This window comes from Oncorhynchus nerka, linkage group LG4, assembly GCF_034236695.1.
Source record: "Oncorhynchus nerka isolate Pitt River linkage group LG4, Oner_Uvic_2.0, whole genome shotgun sequence".
Lineage (NCBI taxonomy): Eukaryota > Metazoa > Chordata > Actinopteri > Salmoniformes > Salmonidae > Oncorhynchus > Oncorhynchus nerka.
In genome coordinates this window covers 23,894,760-23,907,375 of record NC_088399.1, presented here as the reverse complement: position 1 = coordinate 23,907,375, position 12,616 = coordinate 23,894,760, and the positions used below count along the sequence as shown (strand labels likewise).

General features: G+C 44.6%; 1 protein-coding gene across 3 annotated transcripts in view; it reads right to left on the bottom strand.

Moving 5' to 3' along the window:
• Positions 1–9,753, bottom strand: part of LOC115126089 (disabled homolog 2-interacting protein-like) — a 296,491-nt gene extending 286,738 nt beyond the window's left edge. For all 3 annotated transcript variants that reach the window (XM_065017370.1, XM_065017372.1, XM_065017371.1), the window contains exon 1: positions 9,229–9,753. The gene's annotated coding sequence lies outside the window, so the exon portion shown is untranslated. The remainder of the gene's footprint in view (positions 1–9,228) is intronic.
• Positions 9,754–12,616: the final 2,863 nt, after the last annotated feature.

Below are 12,616 nucleotides of genomic sequence, written 5' to 3'. Positions count from 1 at the left end.
TGTGCGTTTAAGTAGGTTATCCGCGTCCTCTAGCTCTGGTATGATAGCGCTGTAGGTGGTCCGTCTCATCACATATAGAACACAACAGTGCTTTATCAGATGGTGGGACTAGGGTTACACACACACACACACACACACGCACACACGCACGCACGCACGCATGCACGCACACACGCACGCACACACGCACGCACACATGCACGCACAAACACACAACAAAAAGTAAGGGCATGGATCTGAAAACCAGTCAGTATCTGGTGTGACCAACATTTGCCTGATGCAGTGTGACACAGCTCCTTCGCATATAGTTGGTCAGGCTGGTGATTGTGGCCTGTGGAATGTTGTCCCACTCCTCTTTGATGGCCGTTCGAAGTTGCTGAATACGCTGTTGTACAAGTCGATCCAGAGCATCCCAGACATGCTCAATGGGTGACATGTCTGGTGAGTATGCAGTCCATGGAAGAACTGGGACATTTTCAGCTTCCAGGAATTGTGCAGAGATCCTTGCGACATGGGGCTGTGCATTATCATCCTGTAACATGAGGTGAAGGCGACGGATGAATCAGACAACAGTGGACCTCAGGATCTCGTCACGGTATCTCTGTGTATTCAAATTGTCACCTATAAAATGCAATTGTGCTCATTGTCTGTAGTTTATGCCTGCTCATACCATAACCCCATCACCACCATGTGGCACTCTGGTCATAACATTTACATCAGCAAACCACTCGCCAACACAACGCCATACACGTTGGCTGCGGTTATCTGAGGCCAGTTGGATGTACTGCCAAATTCTAATAAACAACGTTGGAGGCGGCTTATGTTAGAGAAATTACTTTTAAATTCTCTGGCAACAGCTCTATTAGACATTCCTGCAGTCAGCATGCCAATTGCCACTCCTTCAGAACTTGAGACATCTGTGGCGTGTTGTGTAACAAAACTGCACATTTTAGAGTGGCCTTTTATTGTCCCCAGCACAAGGTGCACCTGTCAGGTGAATGGATTATCTTGGCAAAGGGGAAATGCTGACTAACAGGGATGTAAACACATTTGTGCACAGAATGTGAGAGGAAGAAGCTTTTTCTGCATATGGAACATTTCTGGGATCTTTTTTTCCAGCTCATGAAACATGGACCAACACTTTACATGTTGCATTTAGATTGTTGTTCAGTTTAGTTCGACCAGAGATGAAATCCCCTTTGACATCAGATGAAGTGACTGACAATATGAGTTAGGATGAAAGTGCAGAGTAACTTCTGAACAGTAACTTCCAGTACCGTCACTGATCCACAAGATGCTACTCTAATACACCCAAGCAACAACCAGCACGGAGTCTGGTATAAATATGAATTATGTGCTTGTTTGTGATGTGTGTCTGAGAGAGATGAGGGGCTGGTGTAGTTCCTCTAGCTAGTGGGATATGAGACCTAGAAGCAAGGTTTCAATAGAACCAACCAATAGATGAATTATTGAAGCAAACTGAAAGAGTTCCGCTCTGATTAATATTTTACAACCAGAGACAGAGCGAGAGAGATAGAGAGACAGCAACACACACACACACACACACACACACACACACACACACACACACACACACACACACACACACACACACACACACACACACACACACACACACACACACACACACACACACACACACACACACAAACAAGGGGAAGAATGTCCTCATTAGGCGATCACTAAACTTCCAGTGTGTGTGTGTGTGTGTGTGGGGGGGGGGGGTGTAAGTACGTGTGTGTGTGTGAGTTACATAGTGAGTGTACTGGCCAGTGTGTGTTCCATTACTGAGTGTACTTGGCAGTGTGTGTTCCATTACTGAGTGTACTTGGCAGTGTGTGTTCCATTAGTGAGTGTACTGGCCAGTGTGTGTTCCATTAGTGAGTGTACTGGCCAGTGTGTGTTCCATTACTGAGTGTACTTGGCAGTGTGCGTATTCCATTAGTGAGTGTACTGGCCAGTGTGTGTTCCATTACTGAGTGTACTTGGCAGTGTGTGTTCCATTACTGAGTGTACTTGGCAGTGTGTGTTCCATTAGTGAGTGTACTGGCCAGTGTGTGTTCCATTAGTGAGTGTACTGGCCAGTGTGTGTTCCATTACTGAGTGTACTTGGCAGTGTGTGTTCCATTACTGAGTGTACTTGGCAGTGTGTGTTCCATTAGTGAGTGTACTGGCCAGTGTGTGTTCCATTAGTGAGTGTACTGGCCAGTGTGTGTTCCATTACTGAGTGTACTTGGCAGTGTGTGTTCCATTAGTGAGTGTACTGGCCAGTGTGTGTTCCATTAGTGAGTGTACTGGCCAGTGTGTGTTCCATTAGTGAGTGTACTGGCCAGTGTGTGTTCCATTACTGAGTGTACTTGGCAGTGTAAGTATTCCATTAGTGAGTGTACTGGCCAGTGTGTGTTCCATTACTGAGTGTACTGGCCAGTGTGTGTTCCATTAGTGAGTGTACTGGCCAGTGTGTGTTCCATTAGTGAGTGTACTAGCCAGTGTGTGTTCCATTACTGAGTGAACTTGGCAGTGTGTGTGTTCATTAGTGAGTGTACTGGCCAGTGTGTGTTCCATTAGTGAGTGTACTGGCCAGTGTGGGATCCATTAGTGAGTGTACTGGCCAGCGTGTGTTCCATTAGTGAGTGTACTGGCAGTGTGTGTTCCATTACTGAGTGTACTTGGCAGTGTGTGTACTCCATTACTGAGTGTACTTCACAGTGTGTGTGTTCCATTACTGAGTGTACTTGGCAGTGTGTGTATTCCATTAGTGAGTGTACTGGCCAGTGTGTGTTCCATTACTGAGTGTACTTGGCAGTGTGTGTACTCCATTACTGAGTGTACTTGGCAGTGTGTGTTTCATTACTGAGTGTACTTGGCAGTGTGTGTACTCCATTACTGAGTGTACTTGGCAGTGTGTGTGTTCCATTACTGAGTGTACTTGGCAGTGTGTTCCATTACTAAGTTTACTTGGCAGTGTGTGTGTTCCATTACTGAGAGTACTTGGCAGTGTGTGTGTTCCATTACTGAGTGTACTTGGCAATGTGTGTTCCATTACTGAGTGTACTTGGTAGTGTGTGTGTTCCATTACTGAGTGTACTTGGTAGTGTGTGTGTTCCATAACTGAGTGTACTTGGCAGTGTGTGTGTTCCATTACTGAGTGTACTTGGCAGTGTGTGTGTTCCATTACTAAGTGTACTTGGTAGTGTGAGTGTGTATTCCTGTGTACACCTAAGAATACACACACGACTGCAGTATGTCTAGACTTCCCAGTCCAAAATAGCAACTATCCTTCTGTGTCCGGCTCTAAATCTCCTACCCTGAATAGCCGCATGTACAAACATGCACATACACATGCACACGCACCAGCACCAGCACACACACACACACACACACACACACACACACACACACACACACACACACACACACACACACACACACACACACACACACACACACACACACACACACACACACACACACACACACACACACACACACACACACACACACACACACACCTGTGTAAGAATCAGGGCCCTAAAAAACACTACCCCTATTTCCTGCTCCTGGTCTCTGCCCCCTAACCTCCCTCTACATCTCACAGACTGTCTACAGCCACATAGAGACAACTAGTTCTGCTACACATCAAGGACAGTTAGCTCAGTCAACACAACTAGTTCTGCTAGACATCAAGGACAGTTAACTCAGTCAACACAACTAGTTCTGCTACACATCAAGGACAGTTATCTCAGTCAACACAACTAGTTCTGCTACACATCAAGGACAGTTAACTCAGTCAACACAATTAGTTCTGCTACACATCAAGGACAGTTAACTCAGTCAACACAATTAGTTCTGCTAGACATCAGGGACAGTTAACTCAGTCAACACAACTAGTTCTGCTAGACATCAAGGACAGTTAGCTCAGTCAACACAACTAGTTCTGCTAGACATCAAGGACAGTTAACTCAGTCAACACAACTAGTTCTGCTAGACATCAAGGACAGTTAACTCAGTCAACACAACTAGTTCTGCTAGACATCAAGGACAGTTAACTCAGTCAACACAACTAGTTCTGCTAGACATCAAGGACAGTTATCTCAGTCAACACAACTAGTTCTGCTAGACATCAGGGACAGTTAGTCTTGTCAACAGCTCTTTTCCTGTTGGAGATAAATAAAGGTTTCGCAGCACAGTTCCCATCACACCATTCAGAGAAACATAGTAAATACACACAAAACAAGAATAGGTGTCAGACTATTACAAAGAACAGGCAATGCCATGCTTGCCAAGCTATGAAAGGAAAATCCACCCAGTTAGTTTAACACTCAGTTTCAGCCCTCTCTTCCTGTGACTTGTGACCTATGACTTATACACAGGAACAGGACCTGGCTCAATCTATTCACCACTACAGTTTATCACAAGCCCTACGAAGGTGAAACAAGGACCGAGAGTGCCTATTAAATCTGGTTGTGTGAATTGGAACGTCTAAAATTGTGTGTGTGTGTGTGTGTGTGTCAGACATTGTTTGACGTGTATTCATCTATAGGTATGTGTGTGTGTGTGTCTCCATGTGCCTTTTCCTGTTTTTCCACCTAGGAGAGTAGAACAATCCCAGACCAGCCCTGGCACAGGAGAAGAGTTTAAGGGTTTATGTGTATGTGTGTGTGTGTGTGTGTGGGGGGGGGGTGTTCCACAGTGAGGTAAGGTCAAAGAGCCAAACAAATGTCACACACAGCTTGATGCATCTGGCACAACAACACCGGTGCATTCCTTACCGTCTTCACACTCACACACACAGACACACACAACTACAACACTTAGCATGCTTGTGTGATGACTAACCGTGCCTGAGACCTGAAGATTTGCATTATCTCACCAAGATAATGCTAGACAGTCTGTGGTAGCACCCCACAGCACCTAAACACAATAAATAGCTTAACTTTCACCCTGGAGGAACACTACTAGACCAGTACACTGGACCATAACAAACAGGCCAATACACACATGACCAGACACAGTAGCCATGACACCTGCCCCTTCACACAGCTCAGGAGTTCATAGCCTTAAAACAGTTAGGTAAAACAGAGAGAAAATGAATCTGTTGATACGCAGACTTCATTAGAGCTCCCTGCTGCCTAATGAAGCAGAAGGGTATGAAAATAGCTAATTGATTATTTTTAATGAAGAGCGCAGACTCTCAAACTCCTTGTGTAAACATGGACACACACACATGTACACACACAGAACCAGACACACACAAACATTGCACGAAGCACCCTTTTACACACACGCAGATGCATGCACACACACATTCTTCTCTATAGAGGAAGAAACCATACATATATCACTCTCCTCTCTGTTCCATGGTGGTTTACGACTAGCAGTAATTACACCTTTTGTTGGGGGCAATGGAAGCCTGTCTACAAAACTCAATTCATTATTAAGTAGAACAGAAAACCAGAAGGACTCTGGACCTCGTAGGGTAAGACTGGAATACCCCTGCTCTAGGTAAAACTCAACATGTTTGACTCATGGATAGCAAACTTTCTCCATATTCAGATATGAATGTAATCTATAATTTATCATTCATCACACAATGTCTTCCTGAACATGTACTTTCAAGACAAAGCATTGTAAAGCATGGAGCAAGAGTCTGTTACAAGAGAGACTGTTTCACAATGGTGCAGCTGGCTGCAGTACACCTGACATGTCTCTACACATGCACGTCAAGTCACAGACGCTGCAAGGAAGTCTGGGTAAAGGAGGAAGTAAAAAAGGCCACTTTATTCACTACGTTAAATACAGTAAGATCTATGTTTCGGTACAGTAAAACATCTGATGTGTAATCCATTACATGGTGTTGATAATCTTGGCTAGTAATGGTAAATGGTCATGATATGGAGGTAAGACAGACCATAAAACATGGGTTGGCAGACAAGTTCAACCCCCAGATTGCTTATGAACACATTGAAATGAATCAGAGGGAGGGAGAGAAGAGGGGGATAAAGGGAAAGTGGAATGAAAGAAGGAAAATATAGGAGCGCTATGTGGCTATCACTCCTCTCCTTGGACAAACACTGAAGCAGGGCATCAAACAAGTCAATCGTGGTGCTGTCAGACCACCTAAGAGTTCAAATCAAACTTTATTGGCAGCATAAACATGTTTAGCAGATGTTATTGAAAGTGTAGCGAAATGCTTGTGGTTTAGCAAAATGTTTGTTAAGCATCCCCTGGTTAAGCATCCACTGGTGGCTCTAAATCCAATAAGGTCTGGGTCCAGCAGATACCTTCTCATGCCACAGACACTGTGAGACATATGAGATGAGACAGGATGTCGAATTGTGCCAGAGAAGATGGTGCGTTACCGCCACCAACCACAGGGGTGGTGAAATTACATTTAGAAGTAGAAGCTAGGTACTAGCTGGTGTGTACTAGCTAGTGTGTGTGTGTGTACTAGCTAGCTAGTGTGTAATAGCTAGCTAGCCTAGCTAGTGTGTTCTAGCCAGCTGCACAGGCAACAGTGGTTAACATAACGCCATGGACTAAAGCTAGTGCGCCGAATGGTATACATGTAGCACACATGATGCCCTGGAACAAAGCTACGGACTCACACGATACACAGGCCCAAAAACATCCATAGGTTGCACACGCACATACAATTTGAGATGCCAAAATACCATCTGAGACTCACGCACATGTGCTTTGAGGTTTGCAGACCACGCCGCATCAGCCCACATAATCTGCAGCTTGACGCTTCTCTCTAAATCAGCTATGGCACCGTAGCAAGGACAGACAGGTTGTTGAGACTAGTAAGCCATCTGTGACTGCAGTTAGCAGTTTTTATATATTTTTGGTCAAACTGCAAAAATGTAGTTAATAAACCAAGATGACTCTAGTGTAATTCTCTGTTGGTCCTGCTTACAGGCTGCAGCACACTTAGTGTTTCTCCGGAGGATATAATGTATCAGACCATATCTCCCCAGGTTCTGTGTTCTGGTGTTCCACCTCACTAGGAGTAACACCAGATCTATAGCAGGTGTTACTGTACAGTCCCATTCCCTCCACTGATTCCTGTCAGCTCAGGAACGCCGTTCTGTTATTCCATATTTCCCGCTTGGTAGTCCGGTAAATCCCTCTCCTCCAGCTGGCCAGCCGCTCCAAGGCGACTTCCTTCGCTGGCCCAGCCCAAACTATTATTAGAACAACAATGACCGACCAACGACCCGGCCCTGGCCAGCGCCAGCCGAGAGACAGAGTCTGAGAACATACAGTATCACAACAACACCTACCAAAATGGACAGAACATATCACCACAACAACTAGACTAGGGCCGCTAAAATCCATGCCACACGATACGGTATAAATGCTTGAAAAGTCCTCACATGGTATACAGTGCATTCAGAAAGTATTCAGACCCCCTGACTTTATCCACATTTTGTTACGTTACAGCCTTTTTATAAAATGTATAAAATGTATAATGTTCCTCCTCAATCTACACACAATATCCCCATAATGGCAAAGTGAAAACAGTTTTTTGAATTTTTTGCAAATGTATAAAAAATATAAAACAGAAATACCTTATTTAAAAAGTATTCAGACCCTTTGCTTTGAGACTTCGAAATTGACCTCAGGTGCATCCTGTTTCCATTGATCACCCTTGAGATGTTTCTACAACTTGATTGGAGTCCATCTGTGGTAAATTCAATTGATTGGACGGAAGCCACTCGTCACATCTGGAGGAAACCTGGCATCATCCCTACGGTGAAGCATGGTGGTTGCAGCATCATGTTGTCGGGATGTTTTTCAGCGGCAAGTATGGGAGATTAATCAGGATTGAGGGAAAGATGAACGGAGAAAAGTACAGAGAGAGATCCTTGATGAAAACCTGCTCCAGAGCGCTCAGGACCTCAGACTGGGGTGAAGGTTCACCTTCCAACAGTACAACGACCCTAAGCACATAGCCAACACAACGCCGGAGTGGCTTCGGGACAAGTCTCTGAATGTCCTTGAGTGGCCCAGACAGAGCCTGGACTTGAACAGGATCCAACACCTCTGGATAACCCTGAAAATAGCTGAGCAGCGACACTCCACATCCAACCTGACAGAGCTTGAGAGAATCTGCAGAGAAGAATGGGAGAAACTCCCCAAATACAGGTGTGCCAAGCTTGTAGCGTCATACCAAAGAAGTTTTGAGGCTGTAATCGGTGGAAAAGGTGCTTCAACAAAGTACTGAGTAAAGGGTCTTCATTTCTATGTAAATGTGATATTTCTGTTTGTTTTTTTACATATATTTGCAAAAATAAAAAATAAGCTGTTTTTGCTTTGTCATTATGGGGTATTGTGTGTAGATTGATAAAACAAAATATTTAATACATTTTAGAATAAGGCTGTAACGTAACAAAATGTGGAAAATTCAAGTTGTCTGACTACTTTTTGAATGCACTGTAAACAGCCTCTAGTTGTAGGCGCTAGGCAGAAGACGCAGTAATCATGCAGGCTTGATAAAATGTGGGGACAAGACTGCTAAAATAGTTAACTACTGCCCTCTCCTCTTCTCAGTCCTCACTGCACTGTGTTGTGACTCCACACTCCAGATTATAAATAAATGTAACATTTATACAGCTGGCCCTGCAAGTAGAGAACAGTCTTGAACCACACAGAGCTCCCCAGAACCACACACCAGAGAGAAAGAGCAACATTAATCAGAGAACTGCAGACTCGAGACAGAATGTAGACACACAAAGTAGACCAGAGAGAGAGAGACAGAAAGCTGGGCTAGATTTTCCACTAGCAGTTAGGTGTTTCACTGCTCCTGTTTTGTCCCACTACGAGAACTGAGAGTTGAGAAACACATGTAACAGACCATCATTTGTCTGTTAGTCTTTTCCTCCCTCTCTTTTATCATTCTTTCTTTTCTTACAGAGGGGCCGGTCTGTAGTGAGGGGTCTCTCTCTCCCGCTCTACTCTGTCAGACGAGGGTAGCTCTGTTCTCTCTGGCACGTGAAACACTTCCCTCCACACCTCCCTCTCTCTCTCCTTCCCTCCCTCCTACCCCCCACTCAACAAAGCCAGCATTCCCACAGAAACCCCCTCAAACTCTGGAGTGAAAAACGACCCCTGTTTTACCATCCTTTCCACCCTCGCTCCTTCCCTCTCTCACAGAGAAACATAAGCAGTAAAGAAAGGGAACAAAAGCACAGAGGTTCTTACCTCAGACAAGCTCCCGCTAGGAAAAGACAGGGAATATCATCCTCAACGCACCGCACGGAAAGCAATCAGCAACAAGTAGTAACAACGAACGACTTCCCCTCCTTTCTCCCTCTCGTTCTCTGTTTCTCCCTCTGCTCCGTTCTGCAGTAGTAGGCTGCAGTAGCTGCAGGGGTCTGAGGGAGCGTGTGTGTGTGTCACCGTGTGAGAGAGTATGTGTGTGTGTGTGTGTGTGTGTGAGAGCGTGTTTGTATGTAGCGCGGTGGACTCCAGTAAGGGCATTGGAGTCCAGTAGGGGTCCAGTATTGACTCTGAGCGCTGAGTTTAGGTCCTCCCCCTTCTCAGGCTCACAGCAAAGAAAACAGCCACCAGAACAGAGGGGAGAAGATCTCTCTTTCTCTCAAACACTTTTCTTTCCCTCCCTCCTTCCCTCTTGCTTGTTTTCCACTTTCAGTCCATGGAACTAACTGCTTTTGTCACTCTCTTTCTCTCCTTCTTTCTCATACACACTGTCACCCTCTCCCTCACAAACACTTTTCCCCTGCGTGCGTGAGTGTGTATAGAGGGAATGCAGTTGTGCTCCAGCGCCCTGGGCTCAAAGGGGGCGGGACCTAGACCTCAGAGAGCAAAATTCCTTCCTGAGAATGTTCCAATCAGAGTAAGAGTTGTGGTAGACCAGAACAGAACTGCAGGGCTGAGGCCAGGACTCTCTCTCCACCAAACTACAGCTACAAGAGTTGTGCTACTTTCAGTCTCACATATACTGGGTTTTCCAATGATAATACTGTAAGCCACAAAGCTACAATATTCCATATAAGTCTATTATAAAGAGCCAACACTGTAATTGCATTGGCTGTTCCATACATGGAGATGATGAGAACTTAAATCTGTATAACTGGAAGCCTCTCTCACTACTCTAAAGGAAAACAACCACAAGATCAGTTTGAAAGGTACTTTCTAATCCAACCTCATGCATGCACGAAAATAAGCTCCTGCACACAAACGAACAAATCTACCGAAGCTGTGACAAAAATACTTAGCTATGCCTTTGAACTAGGAGGCAGGGGGTTGTCACCAGAACTGTGAGAGTTTCACTATCTCGCTGTCTCTCCCCATGACCCTCCCTTTCCATCCCTCCCTCCTTCCCTGATCAATCCTCTCAGGTTTCTGCTCCTGTTCTAGCCCAGGAGGAATTGAGGCATTTGTACACAGAATGCCTCCCCCACCCACCTCATCCACGCCACCCCTTCCCAAGGTCTACCAACAGGGCTACCACCTCATCCCTCTCTCAACATCTCACAACTCCTCACTCTGACCCCACCACAAAGCCTATACCAGATCATCCCTCCACCATTACCCCCTATAATTTAACCGCAGGACTAAGTCCTACCCATTCAGCAGACATACCTGTAAATCCGCTTCCCTAAACCCTTCAAACAGGAATACAACCCTTCTAACATGACTACAACCTCTCCCCCTAAGCTCTTCTGTGATTTACTGAGGGAGAGGGGGAGGTTGGACAAACAGACAGAGAGAAAGAGAGAGAGAGAACCTGAAAGACAGTGAAAGAGACTGAGGAGAGGACATTGGTATGTGGGCTATAGAGTTACTCAGGGCACAAAGAGAGAGGTCGTGAATCCTCGCCTCATATAGGTAACTCTCTCTGACACACCTTTCTCTTTATCTGTCCCTCTATTTAGCCTTCTCCTCTGTCACTAACCCCTCTCTCCCTCCCACCATCTCTATCACTTTGTTTGTTTTTCTGTGCCAGCGCGTGTGTGTGTTTATGTCAAAGTGTGTGTCAAAGCATTTGTCTAACTTAGCGTGTGTGAGTACATGTGTTACTAAGCATGTGTGTGTGACCAAACATGTCTGTCAGCAGACTGGAAGGTGAACAGTATCCTGTAAGTCCTTGAGGCTGGTACATGTGTCCTCAACCTCCACTGAGACCGGACAGAAACCCAAGAGGAAAGGTGGAAGTGAAAGAGAGAAAAGAGGATGGGAGAGAGAAAGAGATGAGAGAAATGGGAGTATGAGAAACAGAAAGGAAGAAATAAACAGAGGTAGTGAGAGGAGATGAGAATAGATAGAGATGAGGAGAGAGAAACAGAGAGAGGAATGGAGAGAGAAAAAGAGGGCTAGATAGAGAGAGGGACTGAAACGAGTGCAGCAGGCAGAGAGGGAGAGATGAAGAGCAACAGTATGGAGGGGGAGACGCCCACCCTGCTCCAGAACTTTTCCCTGCAGCTCAAACAACACAAATACACGCACACACACAGGCCATAGGAAATGTACAGTACAGAAGAGGCAGGTAACTTTCCACCCAAAATGCAACAACAGGCAAACATTGGAACAGCTCCACTCCACATGGAACAGGACAGAACTGAATAACAGGCAACTTCAAATTTGACTGCGTGTGTGAGAGAGATAATCTGTGTGTGGAACTGTGGATCAGATGGAGCTCTCTTATGCAACTCTCACATAAATGAATGATGATAAATGGAGGAATTAACCTGTTTGGGAAAAGGGTTCCAACAGCCAATGAAATTGCAGGGCGCCAAATACAAATCAACAGAAATCTCATGAATCAAATTTCTCAAACATACAACATTAGGCTAAATTTTAAAGATAAAATTCTCGTTAATCCAGCCACAGTGTCTGATTTCAAAAATGCTTTACAGCGAAAGCTCCACAAACGATTATGTTAGGTTACCATCAAGTCACAGAAAAACCCAACCATTTTTCCAGCCAAAGAGAGGACTCACAAAAAGTACAAATACAGATAAAATGAATCACTAACCTTTGATGATCTTCATCAGATGACACTCATAAGACTTCTTGTTACACAATACATATATGTTTTGTTTGATAAAGTGCATATTTATATCCAAAAATCTCATTTTACATTAGCGTGTTATGTTCAGTAGTTCCAAAACATGCAGTGATTTTGCAGAGAGCCACATCAATTTACAGAAATACTCATTATAAATGTTGATGAAAATGAAAAAGTGTTATGCATAGAATTAGAGATATACTTCTCCTTAATGCAACCGCTGTGTCAGATTTTTTAAAACGTGACGGAAAAAGCATACCATGCAATAATCTGAGTACGGAGCTTAGAGCCCAAACCAGCCAAAATAAATATCCGCCATGTTGCGAAGTCAACTTTAGTCAGCAATAGCGTTATAAATATTCACTTACCTTTGATGATCTTCATCAGAATGCACTCCCAGGAATCCCAGTTCCACAGTAAATGTTTGATTTGTTCGATAAAGTTCATCATTTATGTCCATATACCTCCTTTTGTTAGGGCGTTTGGTAAACAAATCGAAACGGGTGTGCAACTTCCAGCAGAAAGGTCGGACGAAAATTCTCAAAAGTTATATTACTG